General features: G+C 43.7%; 1 protein-coding gene across 4 annotated transcripts in view; it reads right to left on the bottom strand.

Moving 5' to 3' along the window:
* The window catches only part of MYBPC1 (myosin binding protein C, slow type), a 163,153-nt gene extending 140,125 nt beyond the window's left edge, over nt 1-23,028 (bottom strand). For all 4 annotated transcript variants that reach the window (XM_030215276.1, XM_030215275.1, XM_030215274.1 and 1 more), the window contains exons 1-3: nt 23,012-23,028; nt 16,442-16,477; nt 5,049-5,078 (exon numbers count right to left, since the gene is read on the bottom strand). The gene's annotated coding sequence lies outside the window, so the exon portion shown is untranslated. The remainder of the gene's footprint in view (nt 1-5,048; nt 5,079-16,441; nt 16,478-23,011) is intronic.
* Between the last annotated feature and the right edge of the window lie 3,503 nt (nt 23,029-26,531).

Consider the following 26,531-nt stretch of genomic DNA (forward strand, 5'->3'; position numbering starts at 1 on the left):
AACTCAACTCGCCGTGTTTGGAGGAAGAGAAATGCTGCCTATGACCCAAAGAACACCGTCCCCACTGTCAAGCATGGAGGCGGAAATGTTATGTTTTGGGGGTGTTTCTCTGCTAAGGGCACAGGACTACTTCACCGCATCAATGGGAGAATGGATGGGGCCATGTACCGTACAATTCTGAGTGACAACCTCCTTCCCTCCGCCAGGGCCTTAAAAATGGGTCGTGGCTGGGTCTTCCAGCACGACAATGACCCAAAACATACAGCCAAGGCAACAAAGGAGTGGCTCAGGAAGAAGCACATTAGGGTCATGGAGTGGCCTAGCCAGTCACCAGACCTTAATCCCATTGAAAACTTATGGAGGGAGCTGAAGCTGCGAGTTGCCAAGCGACAGCCCAGAACTCTTAATGATTTAGAGATGATCTACAAAGAGGAGTGGACCAAAATTCCTCCTGACATGTGTGCAAACCTCATCATCAACTACAGAAGACGTCTGACCGCTGTGCTTGCCAACAAGGGTTTTGCCACCAAGTATTAGGTCTTGTTTGCCAGAGGGATCAAATACTTATTTCCCTCTGCAGAATGCAAATAAATTCATATACTTTCCACAATGTGATTTTCCGGATTTAATTTGTGATGTGCTATCTCTCACTGTTACCAATAACCTACCCTTCAATTATGGGCTGCTCATGTCTTTGTCAGTGGGCAAACTTACAAAATCAGCAAGGGATCAAATACTTATTTCCCCCACTGTATAAAGCATTGCGGTAGTCCGGTTTTGATAAAATAAGAGACTATACCACTACCCAAAAGTCACAAATATACTATCAGTTATACGCATCACTTAATTGGTAAATTGGCTGCTAATTGCCATTAACAACCAATAACTGGCTATAATTGGTGTTACCTTGCGCTAATTGGCAATAATTTGCAGTTATGTGCATCACTGCCCTTAGTCGGCATTCTACAAACTGAGCATACAAAATGTATAGCATGCAACTGCAAAGTGGATGTGGATTTGAGAAGGGCATTGGATGGTCAGAGGCATGCTTAGCGCTTATGCTTGCAGGTTCTAGAATACTATCAGGTACATGCTTAACTGACAGCAGTTAGACCAGAGCATTTACAGCATCCATTGAGTTAGCATAGGGGCCGCTCACACCTAAAGTTAGGTGTATAACTGCAGACTTACACTATGTGCAGGGGGCATGCACATGGGGGGGCATGGTCGGGTCATACACTTATATGTAAACTTAAAGAATACTGACCTCCTCGATATTCAAAAGCATTTAACAGGCCAGGATTGGCACCTGGCTGATTAAATGCCTCATAACCAGCTAGCTGGCGATATTCAGTGGAGAATAGCTGGCTATCTTCCACTGAACATAGCCAGTTAGTGGCTAGTGGTTATATCGGGTGAATATTGACTTAGCCGGTTATGTTCAAACCAGCCAAAAATAAAACATATATTCAACGCCGGTCAGCGGAACTGGCCCGCAGCGTGTTTGCTGTCCGTCACTGGCATTAAACCCGAATATTCAATGCCAGGCCATTTCTGGTAACTGGCATTGAATATCCGGGTTTATTTTGGCTACTAAAAAGTTAACTGGCTATACTGATATTCCGCTCTATAGGCCTGCTATTTAAGTAGCTAATTTTGACCACTCAACATAGCCGGTTGGGCACTGAATATCCACACCTAATTGGATATGTCGCACGATATAGCCGGTTAGTGGCTAGCCACTAACTGGAATATTCAACTGGAGAAAACTGGTTAGGCGCTTTAACACTATTTAATCAGCCAGGAGCTGTTCCTGGACGGCTAAATAGTTTTCAATATCAGGGGGATGGTGTAAGTGGTAGCATTTTCATGTTGGCATGTAATTGGCAACTTACACTAGCATTCTATAACAGATCTGGCACACACATTTGCTGTTATAGAATACAAGCTTAGCACTCAGATTTTTGGCATCTAATTTTTGGTGACCTTTATTAAAAATGTCTTCTAGGGGGCCAATATTGCCAGCTTTGACTAGGTAAACTGAACGTTAATTAGATATTCACCCTGAATTCACTCAGGCTGAATATCCCAATCTGAAGTTAACTGGAAAAGTTTGATGAATTTATCCAGACATTTGTAAAATACTTTTTAGTGAATTGGTTATATGAGCTGAGTCACCAAACTGAAATCATATCCTGGGAAATGTTGTGTAAGCAACAACATGCCTGGACAAGAAGTATCTGCTGAGCTGGGAGAAAGGGGGATTACAGCCTTCAGGCTCTGACCAGCTAGCCCGACCTGCCTTGTCACTAGACTTCAAGGCTATGGTGCTAAGAAAATGGACTTAATTCTACATGGAGAGACAAAGATAAATAAAACCTACATCCCCCCCCCCCTTACACACACACAATTAACATCAAAGCCAAGCAACCCATTATGGAGGTACAACAAAATTACAATAATATATTATATTAAAATAATATAATAATACAATAAACACAAAGGAGTCTTATATGGAAAGAGAATGGAATCATGCTTAGACATCGTCCAGTAATTGGGCAGATTTCTACGGCCTGTGACCCAATTATGGCTAGACAGAGCTGGATGGACTGGAGTGGGCTTCGATGGCAGCTCCTGTAATTGAGGAGTAAAACCAGTGCCAGGCAGACTTCTATGGTTTGAGCCCCAAAAATGGCAAGGACAGATCAAGATCAAGTATGCATATGTTATATCACATCACATCGTATGCTTGGAAAATACCTTGTTGGGCAGACTGGATGGACCATGCAGGTCTTTATCTGCCATCATCTACTATGTTACTATGGCAGTTACTTTAGAAGTTCTAGTCTTGTTTTGGACATCTGAAAACTGGCATTTAGACATCCATTTTGCATAGACATCCAAAAATCCCAATTATATAAAGCCAGGATAATGAACATCTTACGCTGCAGTGAGTCCAAATGGCAAGGGTGCATGATCTGGGCATGTTTTGGGTGGGAAAATGAAGGGGCCAAAATATGGACATTCAACTCCAATCACAGAAGTGGAAAGGGAATGTCTCTGTCTAAAAAGATGGATGTTGTTATTTAGACTTGATACTTGTCACATCCAGGTTACAGAAGGTTGCTTTGATTGAGCAGCTGTCCACTAGAGATATTAAGGCACGACACCTCTTTAATCCCCCAGGGGTTGCTATCCCCTTCCTCTCTCCTGAATGTGAAATGGGCAAGGGAGACTAGGCTATATGGCAGCTTCAAGTACTATGGTCATTCTTAATAAAGCAGCAAGTAGTTTTGAGGAGTAGCCTATTGGCTAGTGCAGTAGACTGAACACCAAGAAAACTCAGTTCAAATCTCACTTCAACTCTTGTTTTAATTATTTTATTTTTTAATTGTGAGCCCTCCAGGGACATAAAATATCTATTGTACTTAAATATATAAGACACTTGCAGGCCTGAAGGCTATTGAAGTGGCTTACTTTCAGGTACAGTAGATATGTTTCTGTTCCTGGTGGGCTCACAATTAACAAAAAAATCCCAAACAGCTTAAGTGAGAATTGAACCTGGACCAACTGAGTCTCAATCTTCTACCCTAACCATCAGGCTACCCCTCTCCTCTGCATGAACAAATGTGACCATTCTATAAGATGTCAAATGGAAACATTGCTAATTTCTCAAATATTTAAGGGACCTCAGCGGTGTTACTCAGAAGTTCAAAGATCTTCATTACCTCTGAGATTCACACACCCACCTTGACACCGGTTCAATATAATAATTTACTTCTTTAACTTACTAATTTCTCAAAATACTTATTTAGCATATTATTTTCTCAAAAACCGTTATATTAGTAAATTGTTTTAAATAAATTCTCATCTTAAACACTCAACAGAGTAATATTTCTCCCAGTCGGTCAGAGGATTTTGTCCAACGTGTTTCACCCAAAGGATGTATCAAAGAACTTTCTCTTAACATGTCGACCACACCATCCTGACTGGACAAAATCCCCTGACTGACTGGGAGAAATATTTCTCTGTTGAGCATTTAAGATAAACATTTATTTAATACAATTTACTAATATAATGGTTTTGAGAAAATAATAAGCTAAATAAGTATTTGAGAAATTAATACGTTAAAGAAGTAAAGAAATATATTATTACATTTGACCAGTGTCAAGATGGGTGTGTGAATCTCAGAGGTAATGAAGATCTTTGAACTTCTGAGTGACACAGCTGAGGTCTGTTAAATTTTCGGGAAATGAGCGACGGTGTCCTTTGATGTTTAAGTTTGTGCTGTATCTGAAGATTCGCATCACCTAGGTTGTTCATTTTATGAGATGGACATTGCTATTCTGCCATATAGATGTCTATGTACTTTGTACTCCTGTTCATAATTTTGACATTTCAGTTTGTAAAATGGATGTCCATGCTGGATATTTTCAGCACATAGGTGTCCATCTAAAATAAAATAAAATAGGTATCCTGTTCTAAAATAAATGGATGTCCATTTCTGATGTATTGACTCAGAAATCCATATTCTGAGTTGGACGTCCTTTCTAGAATGGTAATGCTCCACATTACTATGTTACCTGTCCTTTCTACTGCTACTTTCATCAGATATCTCCAAATTTGTAACAGAACAGTTGATCCACAACCAGTGGGTATGTTCTAAAAATGGCTCTATGTAATAAGATCAGAAGTTGTGCCTCATTTACAAATGTACAATATTAAATGCTGCCTCCATTAATGTCACTCAAATATGTATTTGATCATGCAAGTAATTGGTCATTAGACTTAAAAGGTTTCCATTTTCTAGTGATTCTTTTACGACTTAACACATGGCAAATATCCTACTTGGTTACTGGATTTCTAGAGAGAAATGTACATAGTTTCCTCATGTTGCAAAACTCATGCAGATAAACACGATAAACACATTGCTGTAATGGAATTAGCTATTGAAAAGCACAATGCAAAACAAGAAGCACTCGATCCAGAATCAACATAGCAACTGATGGTCTGACTACACGCAACATGTATGATGGAATCTCACTCACCTTTCACCTGTGCAGCCTGGCTTTTTGGTTCTGTATGAGAGAAACACAGGTACATTTAATAGAAAAGTAAACACAAGCTGAAAAAATAAACCTCACAAGAAAGAGATGTATGTTACTCCATCTGTGGGGTGCATTCAAAATGCCTTTAGAAAACTGCTGTAAATATACAGTAGGTGCTATATTGTTGGCAATGCAAGCAGAAAACCTGTATGTATATTATAATAAAGAAAATATTTTATTACTTTTTTAAAGTATATTTCAAAAACAGGGCAATAAATTAAGTAACATCAGAATTGAATTGTGTATTTCTTTGTCATTCTGGGTTATTTTGTAGATGTGATTAAAAAAGAGGCTAATGTATATGGTCTAATTAACCATACTCCTACAGACCTACATAAGGAAAATGGTCAAAGAACAGGCATGTGGCCTAGGGGTACAGTCTTATACTTTTAAGTGTGTAGGTGGTCTCTCCTTTTTCATCCCTGTACTCCCCATCTCCAGAGGTAGGTTTTCTTTCAGCCCTCCATTCTTTGCTTTGGTTGTCTCTTCCCATTCAACCTTCTACTCTTGTTTTACTCCTGTCTCCCTCTTTTCAACCCTTCATTCTTTGCCTGGGTACTCTCCTTGCCCTTTCTGGTTTTCCTACTCATTCTATAGCTCTCCGTTATCTTAGCTTTCCTCAGATACCCATTAGCCCCCATCCTCATCTGCTTCTCTCAGTTCCATACCTTATCATCTCTTCTAAATCTCTATTTCAGCCTCCTGTTTGCACTCAACCCTACAGTGCATTGTTTCTTCCCTCAGGTCATATTTTCCTTAAACCCAAGTCATCCATTTTACTTACTTACTTCAGTAAGTGGACTAAGTCTGAGTCTCCCAAAATGATAGTACCCCACAAGAACCTGCAAAAATTTGGAAACCTTTAAAGAGTCCATATTTTGCTGACTCTGTAGCAGTTCCTCCTTTTCTTGTACCATCTATATCAGTTTCTTCTCTGAACCTGAAATAGGCACTGCAGAAAGAGGAGAGGTAGAAGGCGAAGCTGCCATGGAACCAAAGGGATGCCCACTTTGAGTCTCCACATCATATGCTGTGTGTTCTCCAGCATTACACCTCCATAGGTACTATTGTACTTACAGACCCAATGGATCCAAGAGGCAGGTTATGAGGGAGAAGGTGAGAAGACAAAATGCATTACAGAGTTGAGCATTACTAGTCAGGATGGAGCGGTCAACATGTTAAGGGCAAATGCCTTGATACAGCCGTTGGGCAAAACACGTTGGACAAAATCCCTTGACCGACTAGGAGAAATATTACTCTGTTGAGTGTTTAAGATAAGTATTTATTTAATATAGTTTACTAATATAACGGATTTTGAGAAAATAATAAGCTAAATAAGTATTTTGAGAAGTTAATAAGTTAAAGAAGTAAAGAAGTAAATTATTATATGGGACCAGTGTCAAAGTGGGTGTCTGAATCTCAGCAGTAATGATGATTTTTGAATGTTTGAGTGACACCGCTGAGGTCCGTTAAATTTTTGGGAAACAGGCTGTATCCTGTTCTAAAATAGATAGGCATCCATTTGTGATGTACTGACTCGGAAATCCATATTCTGAGTTGGATGTCCTTTCTAGAATGCTACTTCACATTATTATGTTACCTGTCCTTTCTACTTCTATTCTACCATCATCAGATACCTCCAAATATGTAACAGTTGATCCACGGCAATGGGTATGTTCTAAAACTGAGAGTTAGCAGATTGTTTTTATATTACATTGCTACAGTTTTGATCAGTTTGATCATGATAAAAGATAAATGTAACTTATTCTGATTTTGATTGATCACAATTGGATTTATCTTGTTACCAACTTGCGAGTCTTTCATGGCCTACATTCAAAAACTGAGCACCAGAACTGTAAGCAAAAAGCCTCAGGAAACAACTGGGAATACTCAAAGCCCCATCAGCATTTCATGACATGCTGCCAAGTTCTGTAGCATGCTGGCAACTTTGACAGCAAGTTTTATGGCTAAATCTTCCCACCCTTTCTCAGCCTCACTTTATCCGGAAAAGACTTTTCTGAGAGTTTAAATGTAACTAAGTATCTATGTTTGTATTTGTTCTCTATGCTTTTTTTTTCAGTGTATTTTACCATCATTTTACAATCTATATTTACATCTTCTTCTTTTCACCTATTTTTATTATTTTTATTATCTTTATTTTCATTTATATTTGTCTTTAGACTCCTGAAGCAGGCCTGTGGCCAAAACAACTGTACTGTGTCGAGTCTCTAACCAATAAATGTTTTAAGAACCAAGACTGTGTCTCTTGAGTTCACAACCCACCTCCCGCTGCCTTTCCACTATCAAACTAACCACACTGTAACTGGTAGCACAGAGTTGCATTAAGGAGCTTTGTGGTAATTTAGCTTTACCGTGCATTAAGCGTTTCTGGAGTAGCTATTAAAGCCTTTTCAGGAGCAGCAGTGTCATGGTTCTGGAGTATAGGCATGACCATGGACACCAACAGTGAGCAAGAAGCCTTTGTGTTGATATCATTGTTTTTGTTTATTGAAGAATTTGATGACCCCTGATGCAGGAAAGTGCCAAAACTCGGCCGAGTCAGGCCTGGGTTTATTTTCAGTAAAGTTTCATTTGGATTAACCGCCAACTGTCTTCCTTCCTTGGACCACCTCTGCTGTTGGTGTCATGTCAAAGTCCTATGTTCAGCCATTTATAGAATAGCATGTAGAGCTGGGATCCGTGCCCAACTTTGGGCACAAGGATTTGCACCAACTGAAACCTGGTGTAAGTCCTAGCACATAAGTTAGACACAGATTCCCTGAATTCTATAATACTATGTGTATCTTTAGTGAACAACCCTGATCCTCCCATACCCCGCCCATGGTCACACCCCTTCCTGGGTTCCATGCTAAAAGATTTGTGCATACATTTTATAGAATAGTGCTTAGCGAGATGTGTGTGTAAATCCTAATTGGAGCCCATAACTGCAATAATTGATTGATAGTATCCAATTACTGCTAGTTATTGGCTCATTACTCAATTAAATTGCATGCGTAAATTGGCCACACGACCAAATTTAAATGTGCAATTTTGGGCACCCTATATAGAATCCAGGAGATAATGCACAATGCAGTTAGCTACACCTTGTGAGGTAGTGTTAACTGCTCTGTGTTATCTGCATCATTAGCAGTTAATGTGTGCAAAGGATCTCACTGTTAATGGTAGATGCAATTCCTGCCCATTTCCATAAACAAAATGGTATTTTCTGTGTTAGCTGTTCAATGTGTCAATTAGCATGCATCAGGGGCGTAGTCAGACCTCGGCAGGAGGGGGGGACCAGAGCCCGAGGTGAGGGGGCACTGTTTAGCCGCCTCTCCCCACCGCCGACCCCCCCCACCGCCGACCCCCCCCCACCACTTTGGACCCCCCCCCCGCCGCTGCAACCTCAAAACCCACCACCGCAACCGCAAAACCCACCACCGCAACCCCCCCGCCCGCCCTGCCCACCCCCTGCCCCGCCACCACATCAGATACCTTGTTTGCTGGCAGGGGTCCCCAATCCTCGCCAGCCGAAGAGTCTTCTTCAGTGCCGGTCAACTCCGGTGCCTTCATTGTGTGATCATCTGTTTCTGACGCCTTACGTCCTGCACGGGGCTACATGCACGGTGCAGGATGTAAGGCATTGTGCATTATCTCCTGGATTCTATATAGGGTGTCCAAAATTGCACATTTAAATTTGGTCGTGTGGCCAATTTGCGCATGCAATTTAATTGAGTAATGAGCCAATAACTAGCAGTAATTGGGTACTATCAATCAATTATTGCAATTAATGGCTCCAATTAGGATTTACACACACATCTCGCTAAGCACTATTCTATAAAATGCACGCACAAATCTTTTAGCATGGAACCGAGGAAGGGGTGTGACCATGGGCGCACAATACTACACATATGCAAAGCACTACAACACTTGGTAATATTTCAGGGTTTAATTTTAGAATGAATTTTATTTATATTTGCTCACACCTTTTTCAGTAGTAGCTCAAGGTCAGTTACACTGAGTGTTTCTTTGTCTCTGGAGGGTTCACAATCTAATTTTGTACCTGAGATAATGAAGGTTATGTGATTTGGCCAGCATCACAAACAGCAGCAGTGGGATTTGAACCTCTGGATGTCAAGACTGGTGCTCTAATCACTACGCTACTCCTCCACTCCTTAAATGCCCTCTGCCCTTTAAGAAAGCAAATTTCCTTTCCAACTGCCCCCCCCCCCCCCCCAACTCTGTGAAATCTTCACACCTATCCCCCAAACCCATCAGAAACCTTATTTTATCATCCTCACTTTAATATTTCCTTATCTCTGGTTTGTCTCTTGATGTTCAAGTGTACAGCGCTTTAGAAATGATAAGTAGTAGTAAGTAGTAATTATAGCAATTTATATTAATACTAGTGGAACCATGCCCATTTCCTCAACAATGAAACGGCCCTAGGAAGGCTGTCATGTAAGCTTTTTTTTCTCTCTCCCCTGCCTTCCCCTCCATGTCCAGCAATTCTTCCCTCCCCTCCTTGTCCAGTGATTCTCCTCTTCCCTGCCCTCCCATCCATGTCCCGCGATTTTCTCCTCTACTGTCCTCCCACCCTATCCATGTCCGTCAATTCTCCTCTGCCCTGCCATCCCCTCCCCTTCCCTTCCTCCCTCCCTCCCTCCCCTTGATGTCCTGCGATTCTCTCCTCCCCTCGATTTGTACCTGAACGTTCTCTGGCTGGCTGGTGCTGGCTTCCGTCCTGTTTGTAACATCCCTCCTGACGTCAGCTCGCCTCCAGCGTTCCCTTCCCTCTCACTGTTTCACCCTCTGATGTCATTACGTCTTGACGCGAGGACGGGACAGTGAGGGGGAATGGAACGCTGGAGGCTGGCTGACCTCAGGAGATGTTACAAACCCAGGCAGCCAGGAGATGTTACGAACCCAGGCAGCCAGACATGGAACGTTGGAGGTGTAAATTATTATATAGGATTTGTGCGTTAATGGTAACATAATGCATGGCCATTAACACAGAAATGGAAAATCGGCCATTTCACGCCTGCGGTAAAAATGGCCTTAGCACATGGGGAAAACCTATACAAGGGTACACTAAGGCCACATTTTCCACAGTTTAGTAAAAGGACCCCTTAGTGGATAGGCCCCTAATAATTTAAAGCCTCAAATAAGTATAATTAACACCAGCATCTATTGGAAGTTTACTAAGAAGTAGTAAAGTTATTGAAAGCGCATTCACCATTTAACAGCAGAAGACAGGCAATAAAGACAACCCCCCTCCCCCCTGTTTACTAAGCCATCCAGTAATGCTACACAGCCCACGGCTTAGCTAACAGGGGGGAAAAGCATTTGAAGAAGGCTATGAGGATGTATGTATGAGGGGGTTTATATGATAATGTTGAGAGGATGGGGTGGTTGGGTGGGGTGAGTTATAGATTAATATGAGTGGAGGAGTGGCCTAGTGGTTAGGGTGGTGACTCTGGGCAAATCACTTAACCCTCCATTGCCTGCCGCATTGAGCCTGCCATGAGTGGGAAAGCGCAGGGTACAAATATAAATAAAATATTGATTTTGTTATTAATTTGCTATTGGTAGTATTTTCTGAAAGACAGTTTGTCAATAAATTATAATTATTATTATTTTCAGTCCCCAGGTGGGCTTTAAAAGCCTATTAAAATTTGGGAAAACATGCCTAGGCTCCCAGGACTATCCCCAGTAGCACACAAATGCTCTCAACGAAAGTTATATCAAGGCAGAAGCCGCTATGAGCATGTGCTCTATGCACGTATTGCAGACAGCGAACTCACTGAAACTGAGTGGGCTTGATATTCCTGGCCGGTTAAATGCTTTTGAATATCAGGGGGAGTGTCTTTACTCTGATAACTGAAGATACTGGAGATATATTTACTTGAAGGGACTGTTTTTCTGTCTTTCTGTAAGAACAGTGAGACTCAGACCAAAGACAGGTTGTTCAAGTTTAGTATATAACATCTCTAGATCAACTAAAGATAGAATGTTTTGTATTTTACCCCTGAGGTAGGTGCTATCCGAATCATGGCCATTGATAGGTTTTACTTTGTGTTGATTGGTTTTATATATTAAATTGTTTTTTCTTGTATAATTTTCATTTTGCTGTTTGTTTATAATCTCATACTTTTTTTTGCATGACCTGGCCTCTGCACAGTGGATCTGACTGGCCCGCTCAAATGTCTATCCTTGGATCTCATACAAGTACATATATTTATTTATTTATTGCATTTGTATCCCGCATTTTCCCACATATTTGCAGGCTCAATGTGGCTTACATTGCTCCGTCATGGTATCATCATGACTGAATAAACATATACAATTAGTAATTACATAGGAAACAAGGAAAATATAGTGTATAAAAGTAACATGTATAGAAAGAACATTTATGGAATAGCAGATGAGACGGTGCTTTACTAAAGCACACAGGTAAGCATGTTTACATTCAACTAACTTTATAATAGTGTCAAGTTCTGGAAGGAGAGCCCTTGGGCCGCTGCGGGACTCCTGACCGAGGCCAGGAGGATACTTACAGATGGCTGAGGAGTCATGCCTAGCAGAGGATGGCTGGAGAATGGCTCTGAAAAAAGCCTTGTGGGGAAGGCCCAGAGGAATTGGGACCTGAAGTAGTTCTGGAACAGGAACACTGACAGGACTGGAACAGGAATGCTGAGGTAAGACTGGAACAAGAATACTGGCAGGATTTGGAACAGAAAAGCTGGCAGGCTAGAACAGGAACACAGGCAGGACTTGGAACAAGAATGCTGGCAGGACTGGCACAGGAACGCTGGCAGGACTGGAACAGAAATGCAGGCAGTACTGAAACAGGCATGCTGGCAGGGCAGGGAGCAACAGGACTTGTGCGAAGGCAGTGTGCGAAGGGAAACAGTTGACTTCAATGGGCCCGAGGCCTGACCACATCAGGATGCGACCCTGCTGCTCTCCAGCATTACCACCCACAAAGGACACACTGGCACACGTGCACACCCTAAAGGGACCAATGGCTGCTGACACAGATGACCAGGAGAAGATGCAGCGGCCTCAACCCTGACGCAGAGCCGACCCCAATGAGAACTGCAGTTGAGTTGGGGTGCAGGGCGTGGCCCGGGGACTGAGACAAATAGCTTTTCTCTGCATGTAAAGCATGCTTATATACAGAAAATGCTTTATAAATTTAACTCCTAAGTTACCAAAAATAGTCTAGAATAGAAAAGACGAAGCACTGAGATTCAGATATAATAGTATAGATCATTTTTTCCTAGTAGGCAGATTATAGCAGTATTTGAGATATGTTTGGCACAGCAAAATGAAGACGATGACACATGTACAAAAGGTTGAACAAAAGTGGCAATATGGCTCAAGTTTTGCTATTTAGGCAGTGTTATGTTCATACAATCATTGTCTTTTCTCCCCTTTACTAGCAGCTAACATTGCCAACCTCTGCTAAATGTATATTTATGGAAACTATGCAGACCACGAAACAACTTTATCCTCAATACTGTCTCCCACCAGCTGTTTCTTCTCTTGCATTCCTAAAGTTCTCTCTAAATATTCAGGGCTGGTGCAAAGGGTATTAGGTGCCCCAGGCATGCTTTTAGCCTTGCACCCCCTCAATTAACTTTCAAGCCTTGAACCCCTTGAAATTGTGTTAATTAAACATGCATAATGCCCCAAACACCACCCTCCTAAAATGATCCTCCACAGGGGCAGACTGAGAGTGGTCTGGGCCCCCTGCCCAGCCGCTGCCTGATACCCCCTACCGCCGTGCTGCTGCCCCCCCTACTGCCGCAGTCGACACCCCCACTGCCCCGATCCTACATGAAGGGCCCTGGTGGTCTTGTAGTTTCTGTGGGGGGAGGGGGGAGCATGTTCTTTCCTGCCCGCTGCGCTGTCACTATTCCCCTGCTTGCTGGCACCGCCATGTTTTCAAAATGGTGGCCGAGACTTCCCATGGTAGTCTTGCGGGTCTTGACAGTCTCGCGAGACTTTCACAGGGAGTCTAAGCCGCCATTTTTAAACTACGGTGGTGCTGGGTAGGTGAAATAGCGGCAGCATAACAGGCAAAAAAGAGCATGTCCCCCCCCCCCCCCAGAGGCCACTAGATCATCAGCGGCGCACCTTTAAAGGTAGGATCGGGGAGGGCTGTAGTGTTCGGCGGGCATACAGGCAGAGCCTCTGGGCCCTCTAGAGCCTCTGGGCAATTGGGAACTGCCTGGTTGCCCGAATGATTAGTCTGTCCCTGATCCTCCAAAAACATTTAATTGGACATAAGGGAGGTCATTTTAGTAGGTTTGTGTGGCATTTACACTTATAAATGTCCTATGCCAGTGGCTCTCTGTACAGGGGGCCCCCTGCCAGTCAGTTCTTCAGGATATTCACAAAGAATATGCATGAGAAAAGTTTGCATGGAATGGGGGCAGCGCATGCAAATCTACCTCATGAATATTCATTACAGATATCGGGGGGGGGGGGGGGGGGAAGGGTGATTTTCAGTTACTGGAAGCTGCTATTTGCATGTGCAAATCTGCAGCCTGCACAGTTTTGAAGGGGACATACTGTGGTTTGGGTGGCTGGGAAAAATATGGGTGTATTTCTGATTTTGTAATGGCAATACGTTTATATATATATATTTTTTTTTAATGCTGATATTAGCATTTACACTTGCTCTCACAGGGGGATGATCAGAAGCAAACGCCGGCGCTAGAGGCAGTTAGCGCCACACTAGCACCGGCGTTTGCTAGTGCCCCATGATCAGAGCCCTCGAGCGTGTGAAACAACGTGCTCAAGGGCTTTGAATGCAACTAGCATGCAAATGCATGCTAAACAGGGCTAAACATATTCATCCCCAATGATCAGCGGCCAGCGTGCCAAAGATTGGGTTGCTGGCTGCGGCAAACCCTATGCCAGATCCGAGCTGATGTTAAGGTTTGCAGATCATTGGGGAGGAATGGTGAGCCCTGTCCAGCATGCATTTGCATGCTGACAGGCCCCCATTCCCCCCAACAGCAAACCTGCCAGCGACAGGGGGCTGGCGGTCTGATGGACCTCCGGTCCCCCAGACGATTCCCCCCCCCCCCAGGTTCAGGGAGGGCTGGAGATCCGGTGGGTCTCCAGCCCCCCTAACTCCCCTCAACAAACAGTCCCCGGAGGCTTAGTGGGTGACCAACCAACCCCCCTCCCCAGCGACAGGGGGGCTGGAGGTCCGCTGGACCTCGCTGCAGCTCCCGCCCTCTGCCCCGGAACAGGAAATAACCTGTTCCGGGGCAGAAGGAGGGAGCTGCTGCAGCGAACGAGAGAATTTAGCGAGCATAGCGAACTGGGAGCAGACAGGCGTGCGCTGCGGCACCCCCCCAGCGGCGTGCACCCGGGGCAGACCGCCCCCACTGCCCCCCCCCCTTTGTACGCTACTGACTAACTGGATTCAGAATCGGGCTTCTCTAACCTCCTAACGGGTCCTTTTACTAAAGTGTGCTAAAAAATAGGCTGCGCTAGTGTAGGCGCGTGTTTTTGGCGCGCAGATCCATTTTTCAGCGCACCTGTTAACAAGTCCTTTTTAAAAGTTTTCCTGAAAATGGACATGTGGCAAAATGAAAATTGACGCGCGTCCATTTCGGGTCTGAGACCTTACCGCCAGCCATTGACTTAGTGGTAAGGTCTCTTGCATTAACCGTGCGGTAATCGCCTACGCGCGTCAAGTCGGAGTTACCGCCCTATTTTCGCCGTGTGCCAGAAAATAAAATATATTTTCTGGTGCACGTAGCGGACACACATCAAAAATGAAATTACTGCACAGGCCACACGGTAACTGGGTGGTAACTCCAAATTGACGTGCATTGGGCGTGTGTAGGCCCTTACGCGGCTTAGTAAAAGGGCCCCTCAATGTCTCTGACACTGTAACTCTTTATCCACACTGATCTCTCACTGCTCCCTCTCCTTGCTTCTTTCCATACATTGGTGTTGGCACCAGGACAGTCTGCTACCATCATCAGGGTCAGCTTAAGCTATGGACCAAGTGAGGCTCTGGCCCAGGGCATCTTAGAGAAAGGGCGCCAAATGCCTGATCCTGTGATATCACTGGCCCTATAGGTTAAGCTGGCACAGAGTTTACCTGGTGGCATTGCGTGTGAAGGGAAAAAAGAAGAGCCGGCAACCCCCTTCCTCTTTCTGTCTCGGGCCATCTTCCCCCATCTATCTTTAAAGGCAGTTTTCCCCTCCCAAACTCAGACAGCGTTTCACCTAACACTACCCGCACATCAGCATCCCTCCTTTAATATAACTTCCTGTTTGCACAGAGGTGCAGCAGAGGGAAGATGCGGGGGCTGATGTGGATAGCGTTAGGTGAAATCCTGACGATATTCAGAAGGGGGAAACTGCCTTTAAAGGTAGGCTAGGGGGAAGATGGCCTGGGGGGAGGGGGCGTGCCAAAGGGAGGGCGCAAAACCAAAAGTTGGCTCAGGGCACCATGGTCCCTTGAGCCGACCCTGACCATAATGTCCCAGATGGGAATCCTACTTTCTCCAGCTGATCCTCTGGTGTTCCAATGCTTCGACACACTTGAACAGCATAACCAGAATCTACTTTCCTCTCAAGATAGGAAAGCTGGGTGCTGCTTTTACTCCTCCATTACACACTGCTTTCCAAATTAACTGTGTTCTCAGGGTGAGAGACAGCAGCTGGGAACCAGTGGTGTTCCAAGGGGGGGGGGGCGGTGGGTGCGGTCCGCCCTGGGTGCACGCCGCTGGGGGGGTGCCACGTGCCTGTTGGCTCCGCTCGTTCCGTGCTCCCTCTGCCCCGGAACAGGTTACTTCCTGTTCCGGGGCAGAGGGAGCATGGAACGAGCGAAGCTGACAGGCGCGCGGCACGCCCCAGCAGGTAAAAATGCACCGGGGGGGTGTCATTTCACCGGGGGGGGGGGGGGGGGGGGGAGGGCGCATCAGCGATCCGCCCCGGATGTCAGCCGCCCTAGGAACGCCACTGCTGGGAACTCAGGAGAGGGTATCAAGTTTTTTTCGGTTACTCATTTGCCAACTCAAAATCCATTTGCCTCCAACTAGGACAGAACTGACATGCCAAAAAATGCTGACCACTGCTGCCTGAATTTTAAAGGTGCTTTGTGACATGTACATAATTTCCTGATTCTGGATAAATCATGTGGACATACATGATAAACATGAAAGGATAAACCATACCACTGGAATATGAATACTGTGGTGGATTTATCTATCAATAGAACCACACAGTCTGGAATTAGCTTAGTAAGTCATTGAAGACATGACTATAGCCAGTACGGATGGTGGAATCTCTCTCACCTTTTGCTGGTGCAGTCACAGCCGGGGTCTTTTGGTCTGTATGGGAGAAGCACAGTTATATTTAATATAAAGATAAACACAAGCAAAAACAGAACACACAAATAGTGAAAAAGAATTGAAGTGTGAAACTCATCAGGAGAGAATATTTCAAACATTTAGCATGCTGCTATAAAGGTATATGCAATATTAACCAATAAAAAGTGGAAGCTTTGCACAAAAATATTTTATTTCCCAAATTTAAACTATATGTGATTCAGTAATGGAGCAATAACACAAAGAAACATCAGAAATTAATTATATGTTCTATGACTTTTATTTATTTATTTGTTGCATTTGTATCCCACATTTTCCCACCTTTTTGCAGGCTCAATGTGGCTTACAATGTTCGGTTATGGCTTTCGCCATTCCAGAGTAGTGAGTTACATTTGGAGTTGTATAGAGAATGGATAATAGGCATAGAAAGAGACCAGTTAGACTATAAGGTGAAGTGGTGATGTGTTGTGTTTACAATAGTTGATCGATGTCGTGATATGCCTTGTTGAAGAGATATGTCTTCAGAGATTTGCGAAAGCTGGTTAGTTCGTAGATTGTTTTTAAGTTACGTGGCAAGGCATTACCCAACTGCGTGCCCGGGTATGAAAAGCTGGACGCATGTGTTTGTCTGTATTTCAGTCCTTTACAGCTGGGGAAGTGTAGATTAAGAAATGTGCGGGCTGATCTTTTTGCATTTCTGGGTGGTAAATCAACAAGGTCTGACATGTAGGCCGGGGCATCTCCGTGAATGATTTTATGAACTAATGTGCAGATCTTGAACGTGATACATTCTTTAAGTGGCAGCCAGTGGAGCTTTTCTCTTAGTGGTTTTGCACTTTCATATTTTGTTTTTTCCAATTATGAGTCTGGCTGCAGTGTTTTGGGCTGTTTGAAGTTTTTTGATGATTTGTTCTTTGCAGCCGGCATAGAGTGCATTGCAGTAGTCGAGGTGACTTAGCACCATTGACTGTACCAGGTTGCGAAAAATGGCTCTTGGGAAGAATGGTTTTACTCTTTTAAGTTTCCACATTGAGTGGAACATCTTCTTAGTAGTGTTCTTCACATGGTTTTCAAGTGTAAGATTTCGATTGATGGTAACTCCAAGAATTTTCAGAGTGTTTGATACTGGAAAGGAGACGTTTGGTGTGGTTATAGTGGTAAATGTATTTTTGTTGTGTTGTGAAGTAAGTATGAGGCATTGTGTTTTTTCTGCATTAAGTTTCAAATGAAATGCATCCGCCCATGAGTGCATAATTTGGAAGCTTTTGTTGATGTCGTTGGTTGTTTGAACAGGATGTAGATCGTGACGTCATCTGCGTATCTGTATGGATTGAGGTTCTGATTGGATAGTAGCTTGGCTAAGGGTGTCATCATTAGGTTGAAGAGGGTCGGTGAGAGGGGGGAACCTTGAGGGACTCAGCATTCAGGTATCCATGGGGCTGACGTAATTGAGTTAGATGTCACTTGATATGATCTCGTGGTCAGGAAGCCTTTAAACCAACTAAGAACGTTGCCTCCAACTCCGAAGTATTCTAGGATGTGTAGTAATGTTTCATGGTTAACCATGTCGAAAGCACTGGACATGTCAAATTGTAAGAGAAGTATGTTATTGCCGGTTGCGATGGTTTGTTTAAATTTAGTCAGGAGAGTGACTAGTACTGTTTCGGTGCTGTGGTTGGCCCTGAATCCTGATTGGGAGTCGTGAAGAATTGAGAATTTGTGTAGGTAGGTGTTAAGCTGCTTGGTAACCATGCTTTCCATTAGTTTGAGTTGTTCATAGATAATGAAAAGGAGACTAATTCATGTGATCAAATTGTGGGTCTAAGCAGTGGCGTACAGAGGGCTGGGTGGTGGAGGTGGTGCGCTGCAGGGGGGGGGGCGCAATGAGCAGAAATGCGGCTGTTGGCTCCACTGGTTCCATGTTCCCTCTGATGTTACTTCCTTTTCTGGAGCAGAGGGCACAGGGAACTGGCGGAGCAGACAGCTGCGCGGCTGCTCCCAGCACCCCAGGACGTAAGAGCAATGCCCGGGGGTGTGTGTGTGTGTGTGTTTGGAGGTGATGTGCCAGGGGAGAGAATATGCTGCACCTGGGAGGGTAAGCTGCACAGGGAGGGGTACCAATTATCAGCACTGATTGACTTGTTAATCAATTAAGTTGTGCACACAATTTGGCCATGCAGTCAAACTAGCACAAACAACTTAAGGCACCTTATATAGAATTTGGGGGTAAGTGGACCAATCACAGTTGGGCATGCTAGATAAGTCTTTTTGGTCTTTGATAAAGTCATTGCTTACTTTGGGGTCCTTTTACTAAGCTGTGCTGAAAAATGGCCTACACTAGTGTAAGCGCGTGTGTTGAACGCGCAGATCCATTTTTCAGTGCGCCTGTAGAAAAGGCTTTTTTCTTTGGCCGAAAATGGACATGCGGCTAAATAAATATTAGCACGCATCCATTTTGGGTCTGAGATCTTACCACCACCCATTGACTTAGCGGTAAGGTCTCATGCATTAACTGGGCGGTAATCGTCAGTGTGCGTACACTGCCAATTACCACCCGGTTAGCGCCACATGTTGGAAAATAAAAAATAATTTCTGGTGTGCATATCGGATGCACGTAAAAAATGGAATTACCGCCTGGGCCATGCGGTAGCCAAGCAGTAATTGCAAATTGGCATGCATTGGATGTGCACAGGTGCCTATGCAGCTTAAAAAAGGGCCCCTCTGTTTCTTTCCTCCTGCTTTTGTAGTGAATTGATTTGCTCTTTTCTGACCACTGACAGGTCAGTTGTGACCCATGAACTGCATAGCTAAAAGGCTCTACTTTTTGCACAGAGCTGCATTTCTCTGTACTTTTGCTGAGGCTGTGTATCCGAGGTCGTTCTGACCCTAAGGAGCACTCATCCCTCCTCCCCTGGTGCAGAGTCCGTGCCACTACTTCTATATCAAACACAAGAATGACTACACAGTTTGAAAGTGGAGATATTTTGAGATAACATTATGATAAGACCTGGGTACTAGAAAATTCCCATACCGAAATGGCGTCTAAAGTCTTCTATAAAAAAAAACTTCGACTTGTTATAAGATGCTGAGTTCTATAAATATTGTTCCATGTTCCATAACATTCAGACAACATGTAGCATTATAGGTAAACAATGATGTAACACAGAAATTAGCTGAAGTCGCAAACTGTATGATTTGGGAGGGGGATTGATGCTCAGTCCAGTGTACGTATATAAAGCCAATGTGGTACTGTATCTAGTCAGAGGGGCGAGATGATCGACAGAGCGTAAGCCTTTGCAGCTATTGTCTAATTGCTCTATTGTCTAATTGCTTTCTAATTGTTCTGCCTAATTACACTGTCTAATTATTTTACCTAATTACTCTATCCGATTACTCTAATTACTTTGCCTAACTGCTGTATTGCCATATTGCCTTGTTATTGGTAAGTAATAAAGACCTTTCCTTCTGAAGAAACATAGTCTATATCTTTTCTAATTTCTTTGTTCTGTCTATTCTGTTACACTCTATTTTGGGGAATGGCTGGTCCACTGTATCTTGGGGTAAGTGTTAGGAGACAAAAGCCCTATTGCCTCAGCTGTCCAAATTATTATATTCCTTATCAGTGGCGTAGGAAGGGGGGCGGGGGGGGGGGGAGGTCCGCCCTGGGTGCACGCCGCTGGGGGGTGGCGGCTCCGCGCTGGTGCACTGCCCTCTCTGCCCCGGAACAGGTTACTTCCTGTTCTGGGACAGAGAGAGCAGTGAACCAGCGCGGAGCCGACACACCCCAGCAACGTGCAGTCGGGGCGGATCGGCCCTCCCACCCGTCCCTTGCCGCAGGTATGCGCTCCGGGGGGGGAGGTATGCGCTCCGGGGGGGGGGGTGCGCTCCAGCGGGAAGAGGGTGCACCGTGCTGCACCCGGGGGGAGTGCGCAGCTCCCCTCGCTACGGCTCTGTTCCTTATGACAAGTGGAAGGATAAAAGGGAAGAATATAGCAGCCTTCTCTGGGACTAGGTAGTTATCAGGGGAGGACCATATTATGGTCTTCCCTAAGACTTCATTATAAACAGTAGGAATGCTCAACAAACACTACTTGAGGTGGGTTGATATTCAAAGCAATCTAACTGGGCATGAGAGGATCCTGGCTGGTTAAATCAGCTTCGATATTTAGCGGCACATAACCGGTTAGTGCTGTTGACTACCAGCTCTAACCACTAAGGGCTAGATTCCATATATGGTGCCCAAAAAAATCAACGCTGAAAAAAGTGCTATCCTAGAAGCTACGCTTAAAGTTAGGCACGGTTTATAGAATGGCGTTTACTCCTGGGAATTGTGCTTAACTTTAGGCATGGCCATTTGCACCAACTGAAATGTGGTATAAATGTATGTGCCTACATTATGCATGTATCGCCATTATTCTATAACCACGCTTTAATTGTAGGAACTTCCTTGTTATACCCATGACCCTCCCATTTCCCTGCTTCCGTTTTCAGATCATGTGTAAATTTTAGGAGCGGATCCTGCACCTAAATTTACACGATTGCCAATTAAATCTAATTAGTGCCAATAATTGTTAGCTTTTTATTCAATTAAATTGCATGCACAAACTGGGCGCACACCCAATTTTTTGTGCGTAATTTTTGGCGACTTTTATAGAATTAGGGGGTAAGGTCAGAGTCTGGGTTGTCTGAGGGCAGAGTCGGCATTTATTCAGTTAAGTGCCAATATTCAGCACTTAACCGCCTAAGTTAACCAGAAAAATTGGACCGCATAAAGCTCAGTCCTATCTTTACCCAGTTTTACTTAGGCGGTTAAGGGGCCCTTTTACAAAGCCACAGTGGGTCTATTGACGGCTTGCCATACAGCAATTTGGCTCTACTGCTGGGCTCCCAGGAGAGCTTGGTGGTACTTCTGGCTCCCACTGTCCAGCTTATAATTGAAAAAGAAAAACGTCTATATTGCGACCCAAATCGGGAGATAGACGTTTATCTCACAAAAACGAATAAAGCGGTATAATCGAAAGCCGATTTTGGACGTTTTCAACTGCACTCCGTCGCGAATGCGGACAAAGTTGATGGGGGCGTGTCGAAGGCGGGGTGAAGGTGGAACTGGGGCGTGGTTATCGGCCGATCAGAGATGGGCGCCTTTCACCGATAATGGAAAAAAATATGCGTTTTTAGCGAGAATTTAGGGCACTTTTCCTGGACCCTGTTTTTTCACGAATAAGGCCCCAAAAAGTGCCCTAAATGACCAGATGACCACTGGAGGTCATCAGGGATGACCTCCCCTGACTCCCCCAGTGGTCACAAACCCCCTCCCACCACAAAATATGCCGTTTCACAACTTTTTATTTTCACCCTCAAATGTCATACCCACCTCCCTGGCAGCAGTATGCAGGTCCCTGGAGCAGTTGTTAGGGGGTGCAGTGGACTTCAGGCAGGTGGACCCAGGCCCATCCCCCCCACCTGTTACAATTGTGCTGCTTAATGCTTAGTCGTCCAACCCCCCCCAAACCCACTGTACCCACATGTAGGTGCCCCCCTTCACCCCTTAGGGCTATAGTAATGGTGTAGACTTGTGGGCAGTGGGTTTTGAGGGGGATTTGGGGGGCTCAACACACAAGGGAAGGGTGCTATGCACCTGGGAGCTCTTTTACCTTTTTTTTTGTTTTTGTAAAAGTGCCCCCTAGGGTGCCCGGTTGATGTCCTGGCATGTGAGGAGGACCAGTGCACTACGACTCCTGGCCCCTCCCACGAACAAATGCCTTGGATTTATTCGTTTTTGAGCTGGGCGCTTTCATTTTCCATTATCACTGAAAAACAAAAACGCCCAGCTCACAAATTGTTGACTAAAACATGGACGTCTATTTTTTTCGAAAATACGGTTCGGTCCGCCCCTTCACGGACCCGTTCTCGGAGATAAACGCCCATGGAGATAGACGTTTTCGTTCAATTATGCCCCTCCACGTGTCATTTCTGGTTCTAGAAAACAGTTTAGCATTTCCTAGCGCTTGAGCCCTTAATGCTTCCTAAATAGGAGCCGGTAAGGGTTCCCCTAGTAAATGGCTACGCGCCAATGATTTTGCTTAGTGCACTGCCATTTCTTTCCCCTTCAAATAAAAGGCCTTTTACCCCGGTGGTAAAAAGTGGCCTCAGTGCTCGACAAACCAGTGCGCTGATACCACTGTAGGGCCCCTGTTATCACCACTTGGTACAAAGAGCTCTAAGTGCTGAATATCATACTTAATTGGATAAAGGATAGTTGGCTGCACAAACGCAGATATTCAATTCTGGTGTGGCCAAAAAATGCTGACCACTGCTGCCTGAATTTTTAAAGGTGCTTTGTGAAATGTACATTATTTCCTGATTCTGGATAAATCATGTGGACATACATGATAAACATGAAAGGATAAACCATACCACTGGAATATGAATGCTGTGGTGGATTTATCTATCAATAGAACCACACAGTTTGGAATTAGCTTAGTAAGTCATTGAAGACATGACTATAGCCAGTATGGATGGTGGAATCTCTCTCACCTTTTGCTGGTGCAGTCACAGCCGGGGTCTTTTGGTCTGTAAGGGAGAAGCACAGGTATATTTAATATAAAGATAAACACAAGCGGAAACAGAACACACAATTAGTGAAAAAGAATTGAAGTGTGAAACTCATCAGGAGAACATGCTGCTATAAAGGTATATGCAATATTAACCAATGCAAAGTGGAAGCCTGCACAAAAATATTTTATTTCCCAAATTTAAACTATATGCGATCCAGTAATGGAGCAATAACACAAAGAAACATCAGAAATTAATTCTAAGTTCTATTGATCTCACGAGTTGTTTATAGATAATGAAAATAGATAATGTCTGTACACACAAACCTTATTCTACCACAACATTACTGTATTTGTTCATACCGGAATTGGCGAACGCCTTTACGGTACTATGTAAGCCACATTGAGCCTGCAAATAGGTGGGGAAATGTGGGACACAAATGTAACAAATAAAATAAATAAATAAAAGGAGACTAATGAATGTCATCTAATTGTGGGTCTAAGAAATGAAAACTGGGTGAACTACAGGTGCCAAGACAGCAATTCGATAAATTGGCATTTCAGGTCAGATGCCCAGTACTATGCACTTTGTACCAGTTCTATAAGGCATCTTGGTGCCAAGATTCTGTTAAAGAATACTAGCATAAATCAGCATTGGCTAACTCATGTTTAGGTGCCCTCTTACGCCATGTCAATGGAAGGGGAAAGTAGGCACAATTTATAGTACTCTATAAGCTATGCTCTGTAACTGATGGTAAATGACCAGTATGTTCAGCTCTGTAACTGATGGTCAATGACCAATATGTTCGGCTCTGTAACTGATGGTAAATGACCAGTATGTTCGGCACTGTAACTGATGGTCAATGACCAATATGTTCAGTTCTGTAACTGATGGTCTATGATCAATATGTTCGGCTCTGTAACTGATGGTCAATGACCAATATGTTTGGCACTGTAACTGATGGTAAATGACCAGTATGTTCAGCTCTGTAACTGATGGTCTATGGCCAATATGTTCGGCACTGTAACTGATGGTCAATGACCAATATGTTCGGCATTGTAACTGATGGTCTATGACAATATGTTCGGTTCTGTAACTGATGGTCTCCCAGTTATGAGCATAGCACCAACTTATAGGATTGCCTTCTATATCCATAAGTGCACTCCACTGACAGGTTCAATTCTTCCTTTTCCAACCTCCATCCCCCTTCACTGCTGTCTGCCCCCTTTTAGTCCTTTATTCCCTGTTTTGGTTCTCTCCTGCCTTTCAGTCCTCCAAACTTGAAACCTGAAACCATATCACTGGAATACTGATGCAATGATGGAATACGCTATCAACTGCATTCTAAAAAGCAAGAGCTGCACAATCCCGAATCGGCTCTGTAACTGATGGTCTATGACCAATATGTTCAACTCTGTAACTGATGGTCTATGACCAATATGTTTGGCACTGTAACTGATGGTAAATGACCAGTATGTTCAGCTCTGTAACTGATGGTCTGTGGCCAATCTGTTCGGCACTGTAACTGATGGTCTATGGCCAATATGTTCGGCATTGTAACTGATGGTAAATGACCAGTATGTTCAGCTCTGTAACTGATGGTCTATGGCCAATATGTTTGGCATTGTAACTGATGGTCTATGGCCAATATGTTCGGCTCTGTAACTGATGGTCAATGACCAATATGTTCGGCATTGTAACTGATGGTCAATGACCAATATGTATGGTGGAATCTCACTAACCTTTCTCCTTTGTGGACACAGCCTGGCTTTTTTGTTCTGTATGGGAGAAGCATAGGTAGGTTTAATTGAAAGATAAATACAAAAAATAAAATGCATAAGAGAAAGAGAAAAAGAATAGATGTTTGGAACCCACCTGAAGGGTATATTTGAAATATTTTTAGTAAGCTGAGATGCTGTAAATGCAGTTGTAGTATGGATTAGCAATGCAAACAGAAAGTTTTTGGAAATATCATTATTAGGAAAATAAGATTTTATTTTCATTAAAAAAGAAAGAATCTGTGTCTCAGAAATGGGGCAATAAAGCGAAGTAACATTCAAAATTCATGCATAAAATAAATGTGTCCTGCTGAGCAAAAAGGTATGAAAAGTGGGGTTACAAATAGCAGAGATAAAGGCTATAAAGGTTTGGAGGGGTTAATTTGGGCAACTTTCATTTTGTAAAGTCTTGCACTATACGGTCAGTAAAAAGGAACCATGCAATTTTTTTCCTTATGGATTACAGAGATATAGATGTTTTAAGTTTGCTATTATTCAAATTTGTTTTTCTGAAAAACATACCTTTTTTTTAATGATAAACATTTCTCATTTTTTAAGATGTAGACCAATATTCAGCCTGTAGTGGACAGCGTTTTTCTGACCTCTGCTGTCATTAAATGCAGAAATTCAATGCTGGGCCGTGTCCTAGCACTGGCATTGAATTTACGAGTTTGCAGAGCTGGCTAACGCATAGTTGGTTAAGGGGCCCTTTTACTACGCCAGGTAGGTGCCTATGCGCGTACAACACATGTCAATTTGGAACTACCGCCCAGCTACCGCATGGCACGGGCTGTAATTCCATTTTTTACGTGCATCCACTATGCATGCCCGAAAATATTTTTTATTTTCTAACACGTGGCGCTAACCAGGCAGTAATTAGCATTGTACACGCGCTGACGATTACTGCCCGGTTAACTTGTGAGACCTTGCCACTAAGTCAATGGGTGGCGGTACTATCACAGACCCAAAATGGATGTGTGCCAATTTTTGTTTTGTCGCATGTCCATTTTCGGCCGAGAAAAGGCCTTTTTTACAGGCAAGCTGAAAAATGGATCTGCGCGCATCCAGAAGACACGCCTACACTACCGCATGCAATTTTTCAGAACACCTTAGTAAAAGGACCCCTAAGTGCGATATTCAGCACTTATCTGGCTATGGGTTACCGCATAAGTTTAGGACTGACTTTTATGCGGTCCTATTTATGTGCGCACTTTGCCAGTAAAGTGCGCACATAAATAGGACTGGCCAGTAAAGTGCTAAATATTGGCACTTCATTGGCCAAGTGCCGACTCCTCTCCCAGAATGACCCCAAAATAGCTGGTTTTCAGTTTGCATTTCAGCGGCGCTAACCAGTTAAATTTCACTGAAAATGAGCAGTTAGCCCTTAACAAGCGTTTTAACTGGCCAGGAGCCATTTCTGGCCAGTTAAACCACTTTGAATATTGACCTGGTAATTGGAGAGCATGTTCCCAACACTTAGTCTGTATTTGTCAGTTTTGAGTTATGTGATTAATTTCATTCATCAAGTCAAGATCCATTCACTGTAGATTATTCCTGTGCCAAAGTTCATTAAGCCCATGGTATTTTTGATGACTTTGAGTTGAATACTCTATGCAAGACTCACTCAGTCCAAAAGCCGCTACCTTTTTTTCTCACAACCCCCCTAAACCCCCTCAATATCTGTTAGATGAATTCATTCAGGTGCCTCTGGATCATATCTCCCC

Source organism: Microcaecilia unicolor, chromosome 9 (genome assembly GCF_901765095.1).
Source record: "Microcaecilia unicolor chromosome 9, aMicUni1.1, whole genome shotgun sequence".
In the NCBI taxonomy this organism is placed as follows: domain Eukaryota; kingdom Metazoa; phylum Chordata; class Amphibia; order Gymnophiona; family Siphonopidae; genus Microcaecilia; species Microcaecilia unicolor.